The 25,300-nt window shown below is 32.6% G+C and overlaps 1 pseudogene; it reads right to left on the bottom strand.

Moving 5' to 3' along the window:
• The window catches only part of LOC132941754 (lachesin-like), a 241,880-nt pseudogene that overhangs the window by 44,010 nt on the left and 172,570 nt on the right, over positions 1–25,300 (bottom strand).

The following is a 25,300-nucleotide window of genomic DNA, read 5'->3' as shown; positions in this document are numbered from 1 at the left end:
TTGTAGGTACCTGAAACCTACCATATTACATATGTTTATCGGCAGAATAAACTACCATAAAGGTGCATTTTGGCATTAATATATTTTTACCCTCCATATGGAGATTTATTATTATAGTGTATTTTTTTTTTTATCTGCATAGATATGTGTACGCGAAAAAAAAAACGTATTACGGCTTAACAAAAAAATACAAACTTTTCAATCCCCATCACTTTTTGATGATTTCACTATTGATTTTATCCTCTCTCTCCTGTCCAGCTCGAAAGTCATCAATCGTTAAGCATTATTATACCTTCCTCGGCGTGGTTAAATAAATTATGATACACACGGAAAACGTAAAGTTGATGGGTATTCAATTTTTTCATTAATACAGTATTTAAAAAAAAAATTAAACTGAGCTGTGCTTTAGATAACCAATAAAGAATAATAATTACGCTGACGGGGGGTTTCGTTAAAACTTGTAAATTTGGTGATTTCATTGAAAATTGTGTAACCCAAAACGTTATCGATATGAAATAACATTTTTTTTTTTTTTTTTAACCGATGAGTTTTAAAAAATGCAATTATTGATTCTAATTTATATATAATAATAATATCTGCGTGGAGTAAATGAGTAATGTATTTTAATTTAAATATTATTCATTGTCTAGATAACGTTTTTAAAATATAATCAACATTTGAATTTACCCAAGTAATTGTATTCCATTTTTAAATTTATATAATGAATACATTATTTTTCAGAATTAATTTATATGTATAAATATTTACTCTATTGAAAATATTACAGGACAGTGTTTTTTGTAGAGAGAAAATCGATCTTTGTATAAAATAGTTTATAAATATGTAATAGGTACAAACAAATATCAGTGTAGTGTTGAAAAAAATTGATATTTCTTAGAGTTGAAAGAAAAAACAGGTTTTTACCACTATAGTAACTATCAAGATTACTGTGTTACTTGATTAGGTTATACAATTTTTTTTTTATTTTTCGAGTTATTATTTTATACATTTTCAAAAATCAGTAATTGAATATAATGGATTAATAATTTGATGGATCTTCTTCAAGCCACTAGGTTTTGTTACGTAAACGTTTCAGAAGGGTTTAAAACCCGAATGAGATTCTTATTTCGGACGATTAAATTCAATGGTGTTCATTATTTCTTTTATGGTTGTTTAACAATGATTCTGGGTTGGTTAAGCTCGGCACGTCACCTGTCCTACGCACGTGCGCACGTGACGTTAAATTTTGGTCATACGTACGGCGAACGGATGACCGTTTTGGTGGTCAACGTTCGTGCCTATCGTGTGCAGCCGAGTTATGAAATGGGACGATGATCGATGCCATGAAAAATCAACAAAAGCCTACAACGATTGTACTCGGTGTCGGCGGATAATATGTTAAATTATATATTTTAAAGGTTGGTGAACGGAGAGCTGCACTGGTAACGTGTAAAATACCTATCGGAGCAACAGAGTTGTATAGTGCGGCAGTGTGCGGGGTGGGCGAAGTGTATTGGGGACAATAGTCGAAGGGAGCGTCATCCCGACCGATGACAAGACGTGACGGGGTTGTCGGTTAAATATATATATATATACAGAGGGAGACGAAGTTATATATATATAGATAGAGAGAGAGAGAGAGAGAGAGAGAGAGAAAGAGAAAGCAGAGCGAGAGGAGAGTGAGCTGCAGGAGAGCCTAACCGATTAGAGGCCCGGACGAAAAAGGGGGGAGAGAAATAAATAAATAAATAAAAGGGGGAGAAAATATCCCGAGGGGTATATACGGGTAACCTTTACCGTGCTGCAGACAGTAAACAATATGTATATATATATTTATATATATAGTGTGAGAGAGTGCACAGCGGCTGCTGCTGATGTTATGGTTCGGGACCACCGCTGCCGTTGTCGCGTTGTCCGGTCGATAAACGTAGTAAACGTGCTGTGGCTGCAAAACAGCCGCGTGCCAATCTCGGAGATCGTTTTCGTCTTCGGTTTTATTATCATCATTTTTTTTTCTTTTCAAATCATTACCTGCGGCTCGTCGTCCCGGTACGTTCGCATATCTAGAATTGCATACAGTGTGAAGTCGGGCACAAATAGACTCGGACCCGTGATCGACTATGCACTGCACACACTTATATTATTTTATGTCCATACCGAGCATATTGCATACTACCCTCCCCTCCTCACCACTCGATATAGGCACAACGTGAGTATGGCGGAATACCTATGCCCTACGTGTGGGGCACGCGTCATTTCATACAGTACGTGGCGCATTCGATTTTCGTTATATTTACTGTAGGTACCCACACCGCGGGGACAGTTTTTGAATAATATTTTGAGCTTCGGAGGTAAAAGTTTTCGGAGTTCATGCAAGGTGATGGTGATCCATTTATATACATTTTTGGCACGTACTCGAATCGCCGAGATGATAAGACACTTTAGATTCGAATCGCCTGACTTTGAACAAAAACGGAATGAAAGAAAATTAAAAAAACAGAATGTGTATTATTATAATATAACACTGAATTTGGCAAAGATTTTTTGTGAAACAAAACGAAACAAAAAAAAAAAAACCATCGAAAACTTTATTACGCTCGATAGACGCCATTTCTTTTAAAAATTGAATTGTATGGTATACATATATGCTCTGGTATAATCCGCGGAAGTAGACACGGATACTGTTTGAAGTGGGGGGGGGGGAGGTTATTATGAAAATAACGATAAATTTAAGTTTTTCCTCTATTATATACTTTAATTCATTAGTTTTTCATTTTTTTTTTTTTACATTTAATTAACGAGCCCGCTCGACTTATTCAGAGCGACGACGGCCGATGTTTTTATTTTTCAAAGATCATCGATTTTTTTTTTGCCGTTACCTATTTGTATTTTTTTTTTTAATAAATTCGTTTCGAGCTAGCTGTGTCCACAAATCAATTCAGTAATCAGACCTAGAATCTCAATCAACAAACGTAATTGAATTCGAGTATCGGATCAATCGCCAGACTGCGAGTGTTATTCACCTTCCACCGGGCGGCTGTCATAGAGACTAACCGTATTTCTGGTTCGTATTCTGTTCGAGGGTTTCAAACGGCTGTTTATCATACGAACACGAGTGGATTTTCAACAGCACTACCGGCTAATAACGTTGGGTATATAGAGCACTTGTTCGGCGAGATTATGATTTGGCCGTACACTACTAATTGTGTGCACAATAGACGTTTCGGTTCGCGTTGTAATAATAATATAATATATTATTATATTATTATATTATTACGTTGAAGTCCGCCAGAGCGTATAAGGTATCTTTCTTCGTTTTTCTTTCTCGTTCGTTCGATGCGTATTCGTTCGTTCGTTTGTTCGTTGGTTGGTTTTTTCTGAATCGTGTCATTTTTCGAAAAATAATATTCATCGTTATTTTTAATCGTACAGCGCGGTACATATTATTATTATTTCGTACCAGACCCCCGGGCGCCAAAGTTTGTTCTCCGCGGTGGAGGTAAAAATATTATATTCCAAGCAAGATCGATTACCCGCGATGTGATCGGCCAAAACCAATTGCACGTGTTCGCGTCATTTTTGGAACACTATATACCGAAGAACACTGAACGCATTTTATATCTAAACACTGCAGCTCCACCGGAAAAATATATAAAAATAATAGTTTTCCATAATACCTGCGCGCGAATATTATCGGCGAGACGACGTTATTAGGATTTCCCGCGAACGTTCGCAATTTTACCATCTCATTATTCGGCGACGCTCGTCACCCGTCGATATATATACATAATATATAAGATACTTATCGTCGGCGGTTATCATTATTTTATTTTCGTCGCTGATATAGTGTAACAAACGGAAATCCATATTGCATCCCGGCGCGAAAATCCGTCGTATAATTTAAGTACGGAGTATGTTCTGTCGACATAATGTGTTGTACATCTATATCGATATATATATATTGTAAACTGTAATACTCCGTGACGTCAAGTGATGGAAATAATATAAGTTCGCGTGAGTAAAATTGATTTCACGTTAGTTATTTTACTCTGTTCATCGCCCGTTAAATATACGAGAGGAGGATTCAGACAAGTGTAAAAAAAAAGAACATTGTCGTTTGTATCCGAACGCATACGTTAAAATCGATTGTGGATGACGACGAAAGGGGTAGTTTGTGTTTTAATTGAACTACACGCAAACAGCCAAATACTTGAGACGTTATTTAATAATTTTAACTGCACCCATATGCGTGCAGGTAGGTGTATAATAACAGGTGGGCGATTGTTGAGAATACCTTCATCTCATCGTTATCGCAATGTAAGTAGTCGTTTTTTGAATCTAATAACGCGATTTAAATAAAACGATAAAAACGATAAAAACGATAATAACGATGTTATGAAATTTGTTAATACTGTTAAAACTCGGTTTACGATTTGTGTATAAAATGGTCTCAAAAAACTAAACTCTAGTCTCATCAACTCTCTACGTTAAGCTCTAAAATCGAGCGATCGCTTAATCTTAACAATTTTATCGTCATACAGTCGAGTGATACTGCAGCGGAATAATTATAACAATTACACTATAATACTGTATGATATTTTGAAATTGTATAATGACATTTGGTTATTCGAAATGTGGAGATAATAATTAGATAATGATATCGTAAATAAATCTTCAATTATAAACAAAACCAATAACCAATGTCATTGTATTTGGTGTTTTCATTGTGATGATCCCATTTAGTACATAATAATATTGGAATCACTCACAGTGAGTGCTGTACGAGTAGTGTGACATGGTTCGATTATACGACCGATTCCTACAGGTATTTACAACATATTGTATACTATTTAGTACGGCCGACGGACCTGATGGATATCGCGTATTTGGTTAGCATTAATTTATATAATACCTATGTTAGAGTCTATTAAGTTACACTTGCCCGTACTGTTTCTAACCGCCATCGGCTTTTCCCGTTGTAGAATACCCGTAAAACTTTTAAAAATGTTCTACATCATATTATAGGAATACATATTTTTATGAAAATAATAATATCTACATAATAAATTTAACAATTATTCATAAATAGATTAAATCCGATGTAAAAAAAATTATATGTTGACAATTGAAGATCTAGAGGAGTTTAATAGTCTATATAATATGTTGAAAATATCATCAAATAAAATAATTATGACAATAGTTGCTCAAGTGTTGTGATGGTTGTCGTACACAACTCATATTACACAATAGTTTTAAGCCGTTGAATTATGTTATGCTTTTTTTAAGTCTGGTAAGCTTTCCATAAGTCACAATAATGTCAGGAGTCAGGCGCGGATAAGGGCCCGTTGAGAATAGCTTCTTAGAATGACTTATTGATAAGATGTATGAAAGTATATGAAAGTATATGAATTGAATTCGGGGTAGTCAAATAGAGTGATTTATAATAATAACAATACTTAAATTGGATTTATTTTTGAGGAATAACAAAAAAAGTTTGACAAGATTTAGAATAAATTGGAAATTTATTTTTTTGTGAAGTAAATTACGAGACATCTGAATCTTGTCAAATTATGTTCTTATATGTGATTTTTGGGTTTTCACCTTTATAAAAATGTTTATTTTTCACATTGTTAGTTTGTTTTATTTGATTCAAGACCTGTCAGAAAATTTAATATGTTATATGATTGAGGACAAAAGACATGTGTCAGATATTATTTTCTTTGACAGCTTTTATTTTACCTCGTGACAGTTGTATATTCGTCAAAATTAACAACAAGAAAAATGTAAATCCAAGGGTGTAAAAATCCTATGAAATTAGGTGAAAATGAAAACCATACTGAACTGACAACTGGTAAGACAGTCTAAAATTTTCCAACAAGAATATAGGATACATATATAATTACTATTACTTTCCGCCGTTGAGTGTGCGAACCTCGCCGCGCCAAGCCACTCTTTCTTTTTTGTTTAACAACTATTGTAACATTTTATATCAAATGCACTAAATATAGAAAAAAATTCCAAAACCTAAAATGAAGTGTCAAAATAAATTTTAGTCAATAAAGGTATTCAGGTATACAATCAATAGAATTATTAATTATTAATAATAATAATTTCAAGTGAATACGTAAGACGATAATACAGTTACTGATAATACAAATACAATATTTATTGTATGTTTATTTCAAAAATATATAACATTAAAAAGAAAATTATCAATTAACCTACTTCAGATTAAGGATAATAATATGAAATGTTGTATTAAATCAATATAGGAATAAATAAATTATGGTAAAAAATGTACTGCTAAAGTTGATTAAAATATTTGATTATGAGTAATTTAATGCCATAATATTAAAATCGTTTTTATTGACGTTATTAAAACGTTCGACAACTATATACGTTTTTTTGTTAAAAGGTTGATATGATTTTTTTTCACTTAATCGTCTTAGGAAATACGTAATTTTAGATTAAAATATATTTTATATTTTCATAAAAATCATCTACCCACTGGAAATTTACAAAAGTGACTTATCCATCATAATTCGTTGGAGATACTGTCGAAATTTTGTCGAGCGTTTATTTCACGCCCAAAAAAAAAAAAACTGTTTATGGAGAAAAAAAACCCCATAGGAATAATAATATTGGTTAAACCAATATAATAATATAGCTTTCCCTGCGCTACGCTTTCAATCTAAAAAGATTACCGTTATAATATTGAAAATAAACACTTCAAAACGTGAGTTCGAACGGTCTGAAAGCAAACGTGCACAGGACACGCGAACCTATATAAATTGTTTCAAATTATCGGTTGCGACCTCTAAACGCAACAAATATATTATTATTATTATTATTATTATTATTGTTGTATGAACTTTGAATAATGTCGTATTCTCTATGGTAACACTGGGCCCACCATGCAACATAATTGGGTTTCTGCTCGTTTTGTTGTTCGATAATTCAACATTATATTATTTTATTTTTGCAGGATGTAGGTCTGTTGAACATTCGATTACAGTCTGCAATAAAACATCGGAGATAATCCGTGTATTATGTATTTTATTTGATATATTTTCATCCTCGTCGTTGTATCTCAGAATTTATATTATTGTTTTTATTGCCGTTATTAGTTTTATATAAGCGCACCGGCATTAAAAATGCGTATTGATTTTAAGAACGTTTTTGTTGGGTATATTTGTGATAAAAAAAAATAAAAATAAATAGTAATAATAATCCAGATATTATTTACTTAATTACACTTACGTGTCTTCTACCGTGTAAAACAAATCGTATCGTTGAATAAATCCGCAGCGCGAACCATGTGCATGTGTATATATTATGCATATTATTATTAAACAACAAGACAAAGAAGAAATTGTATTATAGCAGCGAGATACAAAAATGAAAAATATAATTCTTAAATTTGGATGCTTAAAAACGCGCGTTAATGAAGATATTGTTTTTTTTCATTTTATTTTTTATTCTGTAATTGTAATGGATTTAAACACATTTCGAATCAAATTAGGTTTAATCTAGTTAGTTAAAAGTTTGGAAGTGACTATTAAAGTAATTATCGTTTTGTTGTTTTAGTTGGTTGCAACTTGCAATGTCTGTTCACTAATGTCAAGTTGTATTATAATGTCATTACGAGTTTTTACTGTCAAAATTTGGTGCTGGTAAATTGTTATATACACGGACATTAGAAACTTAATGGAGTGTTTCAGAAAATATAGACAGAAATTCATAAATCGAAGGCTATAATATAGAGTACAGTATGTTTCACAAACATTACTAATTACAATATTGAATATTGTTAATATACATATTTATGAGGAGTTAATTTTTATGCTTGATCAATATTATATTGTTATTTAATAACTAATAAGTAATTCCATGTCAAAATGATTCGTTCTATTTAGTTTATTTGCTTCAGAATAACGTTTATTTGAGATGATGAAAATATAATATTTGGAAAACTATACTATGTAATACCTATAATATTATGTATTAATAAAATCCCTAGAAATATCATAAAATATGTGCTAAGAGTATATAAATTTAATGAAGGCACGGAATTATGATTTTTTCAGTAAACTCTATAACAACATTGTATTATAATAGGGTTAAGTAATAAGTATATATGTAGGTTCACGAAGGTGGAAAAAATATTAATTTTTTGTGTAAACTTAAAAGGATTTTATTATTAGATTGCTTGATAAAATATATATAAAAAAATAAATAATTCCCTTAAAGTCAATCTTCTATGGAACGTAACAAAATAGATTTTTTTCATGAAATATTGTTAATATTAAAATCGACAAGCATCGCATAAAAGATTATTTGATTTTGTTTTTTTTTTTGCTGCAACTGGAACGTATGTGTACACATGCAATAAAATCGTAGGTATGTATTGTATAGTATCTGTAACGTAATACATTTCAAAAACAGAGAAATATTTTCCGGTAACTTCAACATTAGTTGATAGATTGGACGATCGGTGATCAGATAGTATAGGTTTCTGAAATTAACTTTTGACCAGTCTACTAGACTCGCTGCATTCGGGAATAACGATGTAGTACCGTAAGCTGTAAACGTCTATAAATTGTTAAACTTTCAAAGTCTTACAAGTCAGATCGCTATATTTAAGCGATTTTCCATTATATTAAATGCATCTAAGAAATGTATGGAAGAACAGGACAATCATTGAAATTACAGCGAGCACAGTATTATGAAATTAATGTATAGAGTATAAGAAAGAAAAACATTTTGGACGTATTGTAATTTCGCCTTTAATTTAAGATACTTATTGTAAAATAAAAATCATACGTAACATAATATTGTACTGTTTGTACAGTGCTGTCGTGTGTAATGCAGTGTACCTAAACGTCCCAATAACTGTGAAAGTCGGTTTGGTGTTTAAATTAAATTGCAATAGAAGAGCGATTAAAAAAAAAAAAAAAACTACTTACGTATCATTTGATATTATTATTATTAAATTTGACTTCAAGTAAGTATTATAAACAAGTAAGTAAAAATAAAAAAAGCAAACTAATGAATGAAACAAAAATGTGCTCATCAAAATCGGGAAATACCACAATGTCCGCTCGACGATACACTGCCCGGCAGTCCACTTTGCCCGTGACGTAGGTATACTCTTTCCTACAAAAATAAACTCATCGTTTGCTAGTAAAATTTTCGTCGATAAGCGACGACTCAATCGCGAATTCAGTGGCGTGGCGAACTAAACATTTTCCAGAGGCAAGTCACAAATATCCCAAGTATTAATGCATAATAATGTATTATATAATATAATATATTAACTAATTATATTTCAGATCGTTATATTGACTACATCATATTACATTTACTAGAGGACATACCCCTCTATTTAAGAAAAATCTCAGAGGCAATTCAGAAGCCTCTGAAATGACCGTTGACCACGCCGTACTGATCGCGATAATCAAACTTCCAGAAAACAAAAAAAAAACCTTATTAATTTATTGATTTAGAACTTTGTGCGATTTAACGACGACGTTTAGCGGCCGTTGTACATTACACGAATAAAATGTCACACAAAATCTCGCGGCCACCGTCGTCGTCACCACTCTGACTTTGTTTTCCGGCTCGTGCGTGTGATATACGACCGATCGATTCCTCCTCATTTCAACAAAAAAAATATCAAAGCCGAAGAGACTTTTGTCTTGTGTGTGTGTGAAAATGTTTACTGATCAGTGGCGTGGTGAACTAAACATTTTTCCGAAGCAAGTCACAAATATCCCAAGTATTAATGCATAATAATGTATTATATAATATAATATATTAACTAATTATATTTTAGATCGTTATATTGACTACTTATTGAGTATATCATATTACATTTACTAGGGGACCCACCAGCAACCACCCTCCCCCCTATTTTAGAAAAATCTCAGTGGCAATTTAGAAAACCTCTGAAATGACCGTTGACCACGCCGTACTGATCGCGATAATGAAACTTCCAGAAAACAAAAAAAAAACCTTATTAATTTATTGATTTAGACCTTTGTGCGATTTAAACTAACTAAACATTTTCCAGAAGCAAGTCACAAATATCCCAAGTATTAATGCATAATAATGTATTATATAATATAATATATTAACTAATTATATTTTAGATCGTTATATTGACTACTTAATGAGTATATCATATTACATTTACTAAGGGACCCACCAGCAACCACCCCCCCCCTATTTTAGAAAAATCTCAGTGGCAATTCAGAAAACCTCTGAAATGACCGTTCACCACACCGTACTGATCGCGATAATCAAACTTCCGGAAAACAAAAAAAAACCTCATTAATTTATTGATTTAGACCTTTGTGCGATTTAACGACGACGTTTAGCGGCCGTTGTACATTACACGAATAAAATGTCACACCAAATCTCGCGGCCACCGTCGTCGTCACCACTCTGACTTTGTTTTCCGGCTCGTGCGTGTGATATACGACCGATCGATTCCTCCTCATTTCAACAAAAAAAATATCAAAGCCGAAGAGACTTTTGTCTTGTGTGTGTGTGAAAATGTTTACTGATCAGTGGCGTGGTGAACTAAACATTTTTCCGAAGCAAGTCACAAATATCCCAAGTATTAATGCATAATAATGTATTATATAATATAATATATTAACTAATTATATTTTAGATCGTTATATTGACTACTTATTGAGTATATCATATTACATTTACTAGGGGACCCACCAGCAACCACCCTCCCCCCTATTTTAGAAAAATCTCAGTGGCAATTTAGAAAACCTCTGAAATGACCGTTGACCACGCCGTACTGATCGCGATAATGAAACTTCCAGAAAACAAAAAAAAAACCTTATTAATTTATTGATTTAGACCTTTGTGCGATTTAAACTAACTAAACATTTTCCAGAAGCAAGTCACAAATATCCCAAGTATTAATGCATAATAATGTATTATATAATATAATATATTAACTAATTATATTTTAGATCGTTATATTGACTACTTAATGAGTATATCATATTACATTTACTAAGGGACCCACCAGCAACCACCCCCCCCCTATTTTAGAAAAATCTCAGTGGCAATTCAGAAAACCTCTGAAATGACCGTTCACCACACCGTACTGATCGCGATAATCAAACTTCCGGAAAACAAAAAAAAACCTCATTAATTTATTGATTTAGACCTTTGTGCGATTTAACGACGACGTTTAGCGGCCGTTGTACATTACACGAATAAAATGTCACACCAAATCTCGCGGCCACCGTCGTCGTCACCACTCTGACTTTGTTTTCCGGCTCGTGCGTGTGATATACGACCGATCGATTCCTCCTCATTTCAACAAAAAAAATATCAAAGCCGAAGAGACTTTTGTCTTGTGTGTGTGTGAAAATGTTTACTGATCAGTGGCGTGGTGAACTAAACATTTTTCCGAAGCAAGTCACAAATATCCCAAGTATTAATGCATAATAATGTATTATATAATATAATATATTAACTAATTATATTTTAGATCGTTATATTGACTACTTATTGAGTATATCATATTACATTTACTAGGGGACCCACCAGCAACCACCCTCCCCCCTATTTTAGAAAAATCTCAGTGGCAATTTAGAAAACCTCTGAAATGACCGTTGACCACGCCGTACTGATCGCGATAATGAAACTTCCAGAAAACAAAAAAAAAACCTTACCTATTAATTTATTGATTTAGACCTTTGTGCGATTTAAACTAACTAAACATTTTCCAGAAGCAAGTCACAAATATCCCAAGTATTAATGCATAATAATGTATTATATAATATAATATATTAACTAATTATATTTTAGATCGTTATATTGACTACTTAATGAGTATATCATATTACATTTACTAAGGGACCCACCAGCAACCACCCCCCCCCCTATTTTAGAAAAATCTCAGTGGCAATTCAGAAAACCTCTGAAATGACCGTTCACCACACCGTACTGATCGCGATAATCAAACTTCCGGAAAACAAAAAAAAACCTCATTAATTTATTGATTTAGACCTTTGTGCGATTTAACGACGACGTTTAGCGGCCGTTGTACATTACACGAATAAAATGTCACACCAAATCTCGCGGCCACCGTCGTCGTCACCAGTCTGACTTTGTTTTCCGGCTCGTGCGTGTGATATACGACCGATCGATTCCTCCTCATTTCAACAAAAAAAATATCAAAGCCGAAGAGACTTTTGTCTTGTGTGTGTGTGAAAATGTTTACTGAACGCTAGTCAAAAATATCGCACGCGTGTCACGGTCGAACGGGGAGAGACTATTGACAAGTGAATTATCATGTAATGTTGACGTGACGTGCGGTTTATGGCTTTGTGGCACTTACATATTTGATGCGATGGACCAGGTTTTTGGTCGTAGGTTTTATCGAAAACGCTGTTGACAATAACAAAGGTTATCGGTACGCGTTCAATCGATTACGGGTGTAAGAAATGAATCGTCATAACTTTTTTCCGAGTTCCGAATGTATATCCGAATTGCATCAGTGAATTGATATTATTTTTTTTTCTTTTTCTTAAAACAAATTAAACCGTCGTTTTGACATTCGATAAGGTTATATAGGGCTGGGGGAAAAAAAAACTTTATATTATTTTTAATGGGTCATTTTGACTTTCGAAAACCTATCTGAATTGTAAATTTCCAAAGGAAACATTTTACTTGATTGCCTTGTCAAAAATGTGACTTTCTGCCAACCACAGTTGTGTTAATGTAAAAGAAAAGTGCTCAAAAAGTTTAACTGCAAAAACTATATCCCTTCAATTCAAAGCAGAAATGTATGAATGCAATCACATGTATGTTGTTTGAGTACGTCTTTGAGATATATGTGAGATGGAACAAAGTAAATATATTATTATTGAAAAAATGTGGTACACAATACGATCTAATATTCCTAAGTACATTTTTTTTCTTGTCGTCATATTTTTTCGAAAACCCCCTAAAACTTTTCTCCACGGTGTGCCTATAAATAAAAAAAAAACAATTCTCGTCTAACATGCAATCAAACACGCATGTCAGTTCTTATAAAATTGGAATAGCTAATACGGTCGCTGCTCAGAAAATTAATCAAGTACGATCACTAATAATTGAGTGAGTAAAATTCCTTAGAATCGTTGTCCATTGTGAAGCTTCTAACTACCAAGTGGTGTTCAAACAATCAGGTTTTTTTTTTAAATTAATCAACATGGTGAATAGTTTAGTTCTCATCGTCGTTAGATTGAACGGCATCCATACGTATGAAATCCGTACCTAATAATTACAAGAATCGAATTTAGAAATATTAAAACCTGCAATTTTAATTGCATTTGTATCGTTGTGTTTATTTTTTGATCGAACAAATATCAGTTAGTGGCTTAGTGCTATAATAAAAACTAACAAGTAACTACATACGAAAGTTTGATTTAGAAATAACTATTAGAACGCTTCATGTTTTTAATTTCAAAACTTAAATACCAAACAGAATGAAGACTGGAAAGTTTCGATGAATATGGCTACCGAAGTTTGAACAACGTCGGTACCTAATCGATTTTACGGGCTATGTGTTTCTTTCTTTGGCTTAGTTATATTTTTCCAAGTACCTACAGTTTTCAATAATAAACGTAAATTGTTTCTATTTTTTTTCTCTTTAACTCGTTTCTCATTTTCAATTCATTCTTCTGGCGATTTGCACGAGTGTTTTTAAGGAATATACTCTTATAGCGTTTTATCAACCAACTAGACGTAGGTGTTCTTCAAACGTCAAGTGATCGTCGTCGATCGAAGACATGACTTATAAAATATGTACCCATTTAATAGTCAAACAGTGTCAATACCTATTAAAATAACTATGTAGTACCTATATAATATTGTGTTATTAATGGTTAAGTGTCTATAATGTCATGATTAGGACTTAGGACTTCTAGGAGTTTGCATGTTTTTAAATAATCATTAAAAAAATAGCTAAGCAATATAGAAATTTGTTTCATAGCATTGTGAGTTTATATTTAAAATGTATAGTATTATTAGCATATTTTGCATGTTTGACCATTTTTCATTCATCTAAAATTAGTGTTTGTTTTCCTCGCCATCGTACGTATTGTTACTTATTGGTATACACCACATGCGTGATTCACTAAAACTCAATGTAAGAAGAAAAAAAATCGGAAAAGAAAATCATCAATTATTCGTTAATATACAAGGTGTTTATTATAAATTTAAATTTAAAACTTTCAAAATATAATCTATAGATATTAAAATAAAAAGTTTTATTCAATATGTAATATGATTTTTATTTCAAAATCATATTTTAATAGCATATTTAGTGATTATCTAGGGCATAAGTGCATGCATAAATAAGGTTTTTAAGGGCATGAAGGCCCTAGCCCTAGTCATGATGATAATACATTGTTGTTCCGACATCTGTTCATCTAACACTTTATCGGGGTCCGCCACGACGAACGCAACCTACACACTAATCGAATTTTTAAAACAGCCATAAACATCGTCGAGCCCTAAACAGTAAGTATAACGAATAAAATACAGTTAATTGGTGCGCACGAACCATTTTAAAATAAAATACTGACTACAATATACGCTTTGGACCGCAATACCACTATTGGGATCTATTTTTTCTACATGAAAGCCGATTTTTCGTGCTCTATTCGAGTTCTCTTTTTATTACACGACTGCGGTTTACCGTACACAATAACGATAACATTAGACCACTTTTCGATTTAATCCGCTCGTACCCGACCCACCGACCAATTCTGTTCACCGGTTCCTTTACCTACGTGCTTTTATCGACGTTTATACCTTGACGTTACGTGTTTGTTTCGTTCCACACACACACACGCAAATCAAATCAATATTTAGTATTTACCTTATTGGCTGTCGTTTAACCCTTGGTCGAATAATATAGGATTGTGTACCTAATAATCCGGACGACACGCGACGTGATGAAACCGAGCGAAACGCGATCATTTAAATACCGTCAGACGAGTACACACATAATAATACACATTATCGTGTTGGGTCGTATGGAAAACGTCTCATAGGAAATTGCGACCAAAGCTTCGAAATGTGTTTTATGGCACTAATAATAACATTGCAGTCGGCGGGTTCGGGTATTCGCGGTGATGAATTATTTCGAGCTCGCATTGATTGATAACAATAATCTTACGGATAATGGGTAAAACAAATACTGTACCAGGTCGATTTGCCATGTGACTATTATTGATGTTATTATTTATTTTAGAAATTCAACATTGCAATACTCACAGTAAACGCTCAGCGTTATCCTCTTGCTGACTGCGGGTGGTATACCGTTGCTGGCTATGCAGAAGTAAACGCCGGTCTGTCTTCTGTCAAGCCGCCAAAGTTTCAGGTCGTTACCGATATACGAATTGTCTGCCAACAAGACAACAACAATAACAATAATAACAATAATAACGATAATAATGATAATAATAATAATAATAATGACATCCGTTTACCACCACGGTAGTAGTATTAGCGGTATAGTGCGCCACCACACATACCACCACCACCACCACCACCACCACCACCACCACCACCACCACAACCACCACCAAAGAGCATACTTTTCCTCGCCCGGAGTACTACGACCTCTTTGCTGTCCTACCGCGCATGGATAACAGTCTTCCCACCGTCATCCCGACAAACCCTTGTGCAGCTCCCGGCGACGTTTTTACGAGCCGAATCTCTTGGGAACCATTTGCGCTGGAGGAGAGGACCTCTCCCTTTTTATTTTTGCTTTTTGGTTTTGATATATTTAAGTGCACGCCGGTATTTTATACACCGCAAGGCCAGCGGTCAAAGACAGACGCAAAATCCAAGCTCCGAGGTAAAAAAATAACGAAAAAATCATCTCCGGCAAAGGCCGCTCGGAAAAACATTAAGCCAAAACTAACGTCTGTAATTCGTCGAAAAATCGTTTCCGCAATGTGTTTTATTTGTAATCAAAGTAGTGCTACGCAATAATTCATCGATCATACGTCGTTTTGTTATTGTTCGATTTTTTTCTTTATTGTACGATGAAAACATTTTTAATTTTTTTAAACTAATTAATTCGACCCGACATGAAATGTATCCTACGACCTATACTCCTATCCCCCAATTTTAGATAATATCCGTTTCACTAGGCACCGTTTTAGTATTAGCAAAACATAGAATCACCACTAATTCACCAGGAACAGGATTAATAACAGGCTGTTTATGGACAGTAGTTAAAGAATATGTACAAAACATGAGTATAAATATTTAATATAGGAACGCCGATTGCTTTAAATAGTCTTTAGTTAAATAAAAACAAAAATATTTTACAACATACAGCTCGAAGCCGAAGCGTGCAGATGTGAACAGAATGGTTTACATTGTGTAGTGTATGATTACAACATGAATATTGATGCAATTGAAAAAAGAAAACTTATATTTTTAATATATTTTCGATTTAAGTTATTAATGCACTGGTGGATTTTCTAGGCTTGGCATGTATTGGTCTAATAATTTTTTTTTCAGCGTAAATTTAAAATAATATTTTTCTATGTAATTAAGTTGTAATATAATATAATTATTAATGATTGATGGATATTACAAACAAACGGTAATAATCAGAAACAAACTACATATGGCTGGTAATGAAAAGCCAAAATTCAGTTTTTTCAAAAAGAAAGAAATTATAATAATAATACTAATACATCTATTTGACGGGTTCGTATTTGCTCGATTTCTATTGGACAGGATTCACTGAATTGATAATAGGTACACTGAAGGGAATTCCACAATACCGTTTTTTGATGAAAAATACACCTTACGCTTTCCAACGTAACGACTTTAGTTTTACACCGATAATAATTTTGAGAACAGATTTTATTTTTTTGTTTATCAACTTTGGATCCTTCAAGCTATATTTTTAATTTATTATTGTTATAGAAAAATCTTGAATAATCGAAAGTTCACTGGAAATAAATACAATTAAAGTTTTTTTTTTATTATTCTGACTCAAAGAATTCCAAATTAACATCGGCGTAAAACTCAAGCTAGCGCGTTGGAACCTATATAAAGGTCTATTGTGCTCCAAAAACTGGAAGTGTGGAATCCCCTTAAACCCCACTTCGCTAGTCCACTGTGTGCTTAAGAACATGTCTTGGTGATTTGGATATGTTAATTTGTGGTTACAGAGCTATAACTCGTAACCAAAATATTCATTTAAGTATGTATATATTTATATATTATATGAATATAGGTGGATTATCACACTAATTATTGTAGTATTGTGCTTATTGAAACAATAATATATTATTTAAAAGATTTGTATTTTTAGACAGAATATTGTTTTAATTACAATTTGATGATAACCATGGGCTTGTACTAAATGTTCTCCAGTATATTTAAAACTATGCCGATTAACGATTAAAAATAATTGTCAATCTCGTATATACGCTAATCAGTTTTGCTAGTGATAAGAGATATTGTTGTATTGGTTTTTTGATCGCGCATTTAGTAATTTCAAGGAGTTGCTTATCTATTACTTATCGTATAGTTTTAAATAATTATTTCGTTCGAATGTTTTAATACATCTAATTCGGATTTAATTAATGTAATCAATTTAAAAGAGTATACCTATATAGTGATGGTGGATATGAGATGTACGATGACGTCAGTGAAGTTTTGAGTTAAGTGTATAGAATAAAAAAAATATTAAAAATGTTAAAGCGGCGGTTTATCATTGTTTAAATGGTTTGTTGAATTTCAGTATTTTTTATTTTAGAACTGTCCTAACAGCCGAGTAACCGAAGCTGACAAATCATAAATATAATGTAGGTGGTTGTTTTTATTTTTTGAATTAACAATCAATTCTGTGCAATTATATTATTTCAGTTTTTAAGTAAATACAAAACTCTATTGTTATGTTTTATAAGAAAAATGAAAGCAATGAGTTTCTGTTTGCTCGTGGCTTTGTTCTAGACATTTTAATTACGGGATTCGCGTAGTGTGTACCAGAGATGCTAATGTAAATTATACGTTATTTTGTATTTATATTGTCTAAAGATAAACTTAAATAAGCATATAAAATAACTATTCAGTCATATAATAGCTGAATCAACATAAAATTATGTTCATTATATTTTAGAATATTAATAGTTCTAATCGTTTTTACACGAATGCATAGATATTATACCTAGTAAACAAAAACGTCTGTGCTTGATTACACCTATGATTTTAATTATTACGACTCGTATCGAATAGGATTATTTCATGTCTGTGATTTTTTTTAAAATTAATTTTTACCACGATTCAAAAGTTTAAGCCGGTGATAAAACGTGCGTTTAATTGTGTTTTGTTATGAGACTTAAAATTTAAAAGCGGAGTAAAATTGAATTGATTTTTTTTTTATGAAAACCGACGAGAGTGCACTATATTATAATACAATTGTGACGCTGAAGACCGTAATTCCTTCCGTTTCTACAAAAAAAAAAAAAAACCATGTTAATTCAGAACGTGCGGGAAAAGCGCACTCGCGATAAGTTTTCCGCCTATATTACGACAGAGCATTACAATTAAAGTCTCGGCGGCTGCAGTGGCGTAGGTATACGGCCGCGCTACTCAAAGCGACTTAAACGTACATAAAAATGTCCAAAGTTAACTTTTAAACGTAGTTTTATGGAGCCGCGCGCGAAGGTGAAATTTTAATATACTCACATGGTTGAGAGTTTTTAGAGCCGAAAGACATCAACCGTTGTTATCTATCACGCACTTACCGTCGGCTCCTTGGTATATAAAACCACGCGAGCGGAAACCGTATATACGAGTAGATTTAGAAACTTTTACAAAGGGCCACAATAACAGTTTCGCACTACTTCCTCTGTGTTCGCTCGAAAAACCACTCGACGGTTGTAAACTAATATCGCGCATGCGCGCATCACGTAGTCATATTATAATGTATACCCGGCAGTCTGTTTTTTGTATAAACATTACGGCCAGGGCCGATCTCGGCAAATATTTTTATTGCTGCGATACGTATAATAGGTAGTCGATAATAAATGGCGACCGGCCGTTTTTCATACACGCGAGGTACCTATCCCGCAGAAGTCTAGGCGAAAAAAAATGTATAACTTTTGATAATTTTGTCGTGGTGAATGCTGCAGGTTTTTGACGAACGCGTCGGGGAAACATTTCGACGATGACGACGTTTTCGGGGAATTTTCAACGATAGATATGGGTAAAACAAAAACGGCTTTATTTATCGATTAGAGGACTTACTTCTGCATAAAAGACTCGCACGAAAAAAAAATGTCTCTAAAATATTATGTTAGTATTGTTATTGATATTAATGTACCTGTGATTTATAAGTGATGTTTGTAACGAAACACCTAATCATACGGGGCCACAATACAAGTTTCGTACTACTTCCTCTGTGTTCGCTGGAAAAACCACTCGACGGTTGCAAACTAAAATCGCGCATGCGCGCATCATCACGTCGTATTAAAATGTACTCGGCGGTCTGTTTTTTGTATAAACATTATCCTATGCGGCCTTGGCCGTACAAGACGACCGCTCTCGACATATTTTTATCATTGCGATACGTATAGAGGGGTAGTCGATAATAAATGGCGACCGGCCGTTTTTCATACAAGCGAGGTACCTATCCCGCAGAAGTCTAGGCGAAAAAAAATTTATAACTTTTGATAATTTTGTCGTGGTGAATGCTGCAGGTTTTTGACGAACGCGTCGGGGAAACATTTCGACGATGACGACGTTTTCGGGGAATTTTCAACGATAGATATGGGTAAAACAAAAACGGCTTTATATATCGATTAGAGGACTTACTTCTGCATAAAAGACTCGCACGAAAAAAAAATGTCTCTAATATAATATGTTAATATTGCTGTTATACCCGTGATATAGGTGATGTTTGTAACGAAAAACTTAACAATTTGTTATCGATAATCGTCAACGGAACGGTACTACGCAATATAATAAAATGTAACAAAATACACGTTAAATTGCGCAGATTGTTGCTTATCTCGATAGATACTATATAGTATAGCTCAGTGCTGCTAACCTTCCTCGCCGGGCCAAGAACGTTACTATATTACACGGCTTTTAGCCCGAAGTCATCGGTGGTCTAATGTGCGCTATACAAAAGTGAAACTGCAAAAGATTCATACGTCAGATAATCGATGGGGGGGGGGGGGGTGTAGGGGTCCGTTATTATTGTACATAGAATATAATACAACCTTCGTGGAGAACAATATAATAACGTCGTATCGAAAATATTGTTTTACAGCAAACCGGTGCGCCGCCGCCGCCGCCGGGATGAAACGCAACACAACTACGGTATTAAACAAGAATTTCGTCGGAAAGTTTTCGCATTTATTTCGTCGCGTTTATTGACGTCACGCTCGGCTCAGTGATTTGTACGATTGTGAAAAAAAAAAAAAAAAACAAACAAAGCACGGTTAAGTGGCCGAAATGTATTCCAATAACTCCTCCGCCGCCGCCACTGCCGTTTGGGATTTGTTTGAATTTTTGATTTGTTTCGTTCCGCCAAGGTGGAATAATAATAATAATAATAATAATAATAAAGAAAGCAAACCCGGCCCGACGTCTGCGGAGGCGGCGGCGTCTCATTCCGCGATAATACTACCTATAAAATATTTCGTACAAGTTTTCCTTTTGTGTGCCTCCCGCTAAAACATTAAATAAAACTTACGAATAGCGCACGTAATTTAAATGAATCTCTAGAATCGCCGCCGAGAAATGCGCAAAGTAAAAAGTTTAAAACTATAATAATTGTGGCGTAAAGTTCTGACGTCTGCCGCGTGTTGGTTTGTGTGTACTTACTCAAAATGTAATTGTAGACCTCGACGAGGACTTGAGCGCGTAACAGGTAACGGGACGACGTCGGTGCGTAAATTCACTTAGGAGGTGCAATATTTTTTTCTATTTTTTTTGTCGTTTCCATTCGTGTTGAACCCGTTCCTCGGTGGTGTTCGTACACGGAAAAGTCCTATAATTGCCGATTTTCAGGGTAGCTAGCGCGTGTGTGCTTCCCATTACCGTTTTACCGTGTTGACCTTCACTAATCAGTAATAACCCATTTTTTTTTTTTTTTGATTAATTGTTTTAATTTTCTATATTGTTTGTGAGATTTAATTAAATTAAATGTTGCACAAGACCACGATGACCATCACTGATTTTGCGAGGTAAACATTTGAAAGTTTACCTAATAATATTATTAGCTATAGGCATTCGAATCGTAAGTGGAACTGATGAAATTAAATAGCATGATGGGAATATTCTGAAAAATGTTTTAAAAACCCTTGATAATGCGTAGTAAAATATTTATTCGAAATAAATGCAGGCAGGCTTGACGAAAGTGCTCTTGGGGGTAATAATTGGTACTGGACCTTCAAATAGTGTGATTTATATTCACTTAAAATGTCCTTAGGAGATTACTTTAGTTGAATTGGAATACGAAACATAAATTATTATCACGAATAATTGAGCATATTTTATTTTGTGTATAAATTGATAAATAAATATTATAATAGTGCGCTATGGATCATATTTTGAATTTTTAAACGAAATGGAAGTAAATATTAGTTTTGATGCAATTTGAATGACAGGATTATGACAACATTAATTATATTTAATATTTTCCATTTAAATTTTAAATATTTTGTATTGATATATTTAAAAATAAATAACCGTGTTGAATAGTGGCTCAAAAATTTAACCCATTTCTCTTTTAAAATGTGAGCATATCAGTTAAATTTAATTATACATTATTGTATTTCTTAAAAATGAGTAGTAATTTTCACAAACAATTAATTGTATTTTTTTTCTACATTATTCGTGATGGATTAACAATAACCGTAATCTTGTAATTAACGATCTGAATCAACATCGTTCATAAAAGTCAAACAAACAACATAATTAAGCCTCGTTAAACACAAACAAAAACTTTAATCAGGGACGGGCAGTATTTAAAATAAAGTATTTCATATATATTTTGTATTTTGTAGTTCAAATAGATTTTAACCGAGCAGTTTTTTTTTTAAATAAAATGCATTTTCGTGTTTTTTTTAGGCATAGCTTTTATGTTATGTACAATGGACATATTAATTTTAAAACGTAATTAACCTAAATCGGATTATATTATGTATTATATTGTGTTGTCTATCGCATCATTGAACACATAAATAGTATATTAAAATGTACAGTTTACAATCACGGAATGTGTAAACTTGTGTACTTTACATATTTTTTATCGTAGTTAATCGCTTGTAAAATAAATGCTATTTTAAAAATAATTAAACCTTTTGAAATATATATTTTAAATAAAAAACTCCATACCATATTTAACTAGGGAAAATATTACAATTTTACAATTTATTTGTTTGTTACTGATGATTTTGGTTTAGGAAAAATAACGATTTAATTGAATTTATTTTCAAACGTAAACGCGTATCAATCAAAATCAAACGTTATTTAAATCGAAAAATATGGAATTTAAAATGAGATATGGTTTGCAATAACACCGTGGATGGTATAGGCAAGAGGCTAACCTAACCATGAAATATGCACTAAAAATCACAAGATATGTGAAATCATGGAAAGAAAAACCTAGCGAGGTAATAAAATACATTTACTGCAATTATGTATATGCGTTAAACGGTAGTGTTGAAAGGTAATAAAAAATAAAAAGTATGCGCAAAATATTAAAATTGTATGTATATTATGAACAAAATGTACCATGATATATAAATCTCGGAAAAATAGATAAATAGATGAATAACTTTATAAAAAAGAATATAATATACATTTTTTTTTGAACAATTCGTGCAAAACAAACTTTTTATATTAAAATATCATACTTCAGCAATATACTATAGGTACCTATTGCATTTAGTCGAATCCATATTTTTTCTGAAATATGCGATAGAAATGTATTTATGAAAAAATCGTATTGGTACCTATTTATAATGAATGGTTTCAATCAAATATCTATCTCACTAATTTTGAAACCAGAATGAATTTCATCTATGTGGATTTTGTTTGAGAAAAAAATCACGAAACACGTAAATTGCAGTTTAAAAATATTTTTTTTCGATATCTCTGTTACTTGCAGTCGTATGTGAGATGATATTATTATAAGGTCTACTAGTCTGCGGCGTGTGTGTTGCACTCAAAGGTCGTAAGTCAGTATAATACTGCGATGACAACAGACGACCAATGTGCGATTGTGCTGCACCTGAATATTTTTCAATGGGTTAACGGAAACCCAGATATGATTTCGCCATAAGAATTTTTCGCTGACAAAGGCTTGACGACTCACTCGAGCAAGAAGTATAAGAATTGGGCAAAAAAATACACGTGCAATTATTGTTTACGTAATCATTTAGTTTCGAGGACATATTATTATTATTATTATTAACAGACGGCCCCGTGTGTTTTTAAAACACATAACGCAGTTTTTTTTTTCAGTTATATTTTCAAACGTTATAATATTATACATCAGCAATTCAACACAAACCTTGTGAATATGAAAAAAATAAAAGAACGCGAAATGCCATTTTCACTATTGTTGTGGATATGCCGAGGACTTAAAAAACAATGGGGACACTGATGTAGTTATAATATCATTTCAACGTCATCAGAATATATTTCACGGTCAACACTTTACAAAAAAAAAAAACATTATTATTATCATTCGTTGGTGGGGTTTGACTTGTTTTGTCCAACTGAAATGTTAGCTTTGACAAAATAATTTACACCGAGGAACGTTAACAAGCTGTCGTATAAAAAAAAAAAAAAAACATTTTATCCCGACCGGTTGCAATATTTGTCGAAAAGGGATAATTGGACAATAACGTTAGATGTTGGTACTTAAATATTTTATTGGCGTGGGTCTTATGAGTACTCTATATTTCATAATTTTAATGGCTATGAGTAGTACGCAACAGGTAATATACGACGATGTATCGGTAAGTAGATGATCGCACGTGGTGAATTTATCTGAATTCATTATACTTATAAAAAAATATCCGTAACCGTACGATGAATTGAAAAATAATAAGCATTTTATAAAGAACATTCATATCCAGTGTAATACCACAAAATCTGATAATCAAGTATGTTCTTCAAACTAAATACTAATCAGTACGTTCACTCTCCAACGAAATTGTGTTGACTCTGACTTATGAAAAATATAGTCATTATTACGTTTTTGTATATTATTTATGATGGTATCAAAATCTAACCAAAGACTTAATAATTTGTCATTAATCGGTGATCGTAATTAGAGGATTGTGTGATCAATCAGTTTTGAAATCACGACAAAGATTAGGATTATGATTTTTTAAAAAACAATATGTAGGGTTTGATTTTGATTTTACAAATCGATTAGATACGATAAGAATTAATATTCTCAAACCCAACGATCGAAATTACTTAAATTAAAAAAACTAATATTTTACTAAACTGTTATGTTTCGATTGATTATTATAGAATTTAATTTATTATTGTTACGTTTATAAAAAAAGTCACCCACAATAATTTTATAATTTGTATCACTTGTATGTTTAATATTACTTCAACGCGCTTCAAAAATATATTCAATAACCATAATATCAGTGTAACATAATTTTGACAGGTATATATTTATAATAGTGTTTACTGATACGGTTTTTTTTTTTTTGCTATTGATTTTTTAAGTATAGTATTTAAATATATATGATAATGGAAATGTCGTAGAAATATATGTACCTATGTACATCAATTTATTTTTATTGTTATTATTAAATATAATTTAAGATTTTGCATATAGACGAGTGACGAGTAAATATTCAGGAAAAGTTGTATAAACTTTATGCAGCAATATGAAGAAATTATGAGCATTGTTTACGGAACTATTATACATACTGCTGCTGTGTATAGCTTCCAAACTGATATAAACTTGAATAATTTACTTCGAAGAACTCAAATATGGTACTATTTTTTATAGTGTAACTATAAACCATGAATTTCTACGAGAACGATAATTAATACCGAGAGATTTCAAAAATATAAGACTCATGTCTAAGAAGTTTTATAACTTTGATAGGTATATATATTTATTTGTAATCATCATTTAATAGCGATTAATTATTATATTTATTATAGATTTAAAATTGATGTTTTTATGAATAATTCAAAAAAGTTATCCACTAACCGAAAAAGAAGTAAAATCGTAATAAAATATTAAGCTCCC

This window comes from Metopolophium dirhodum, chromosome 3 (assembly GCF_019925205.1).
Source record: "Metopolophium dirhodum isolate CAU chromosome 3, ASM1992520v1, whole genome shotgun sequence".
In the NCBI taxonomy this organism is placed as follows: domain Eukaryota; kingdom Metazoa; phylum Arthropoda; class Insecta; order Hemiptera; family Aphididae; genus Metopolophium; species Metopolophium dirhodum.
Note: the sequence above shows the minus strand (reverse complement) of the source record. Positions and strands in the feature narration are given on the sequence as shown.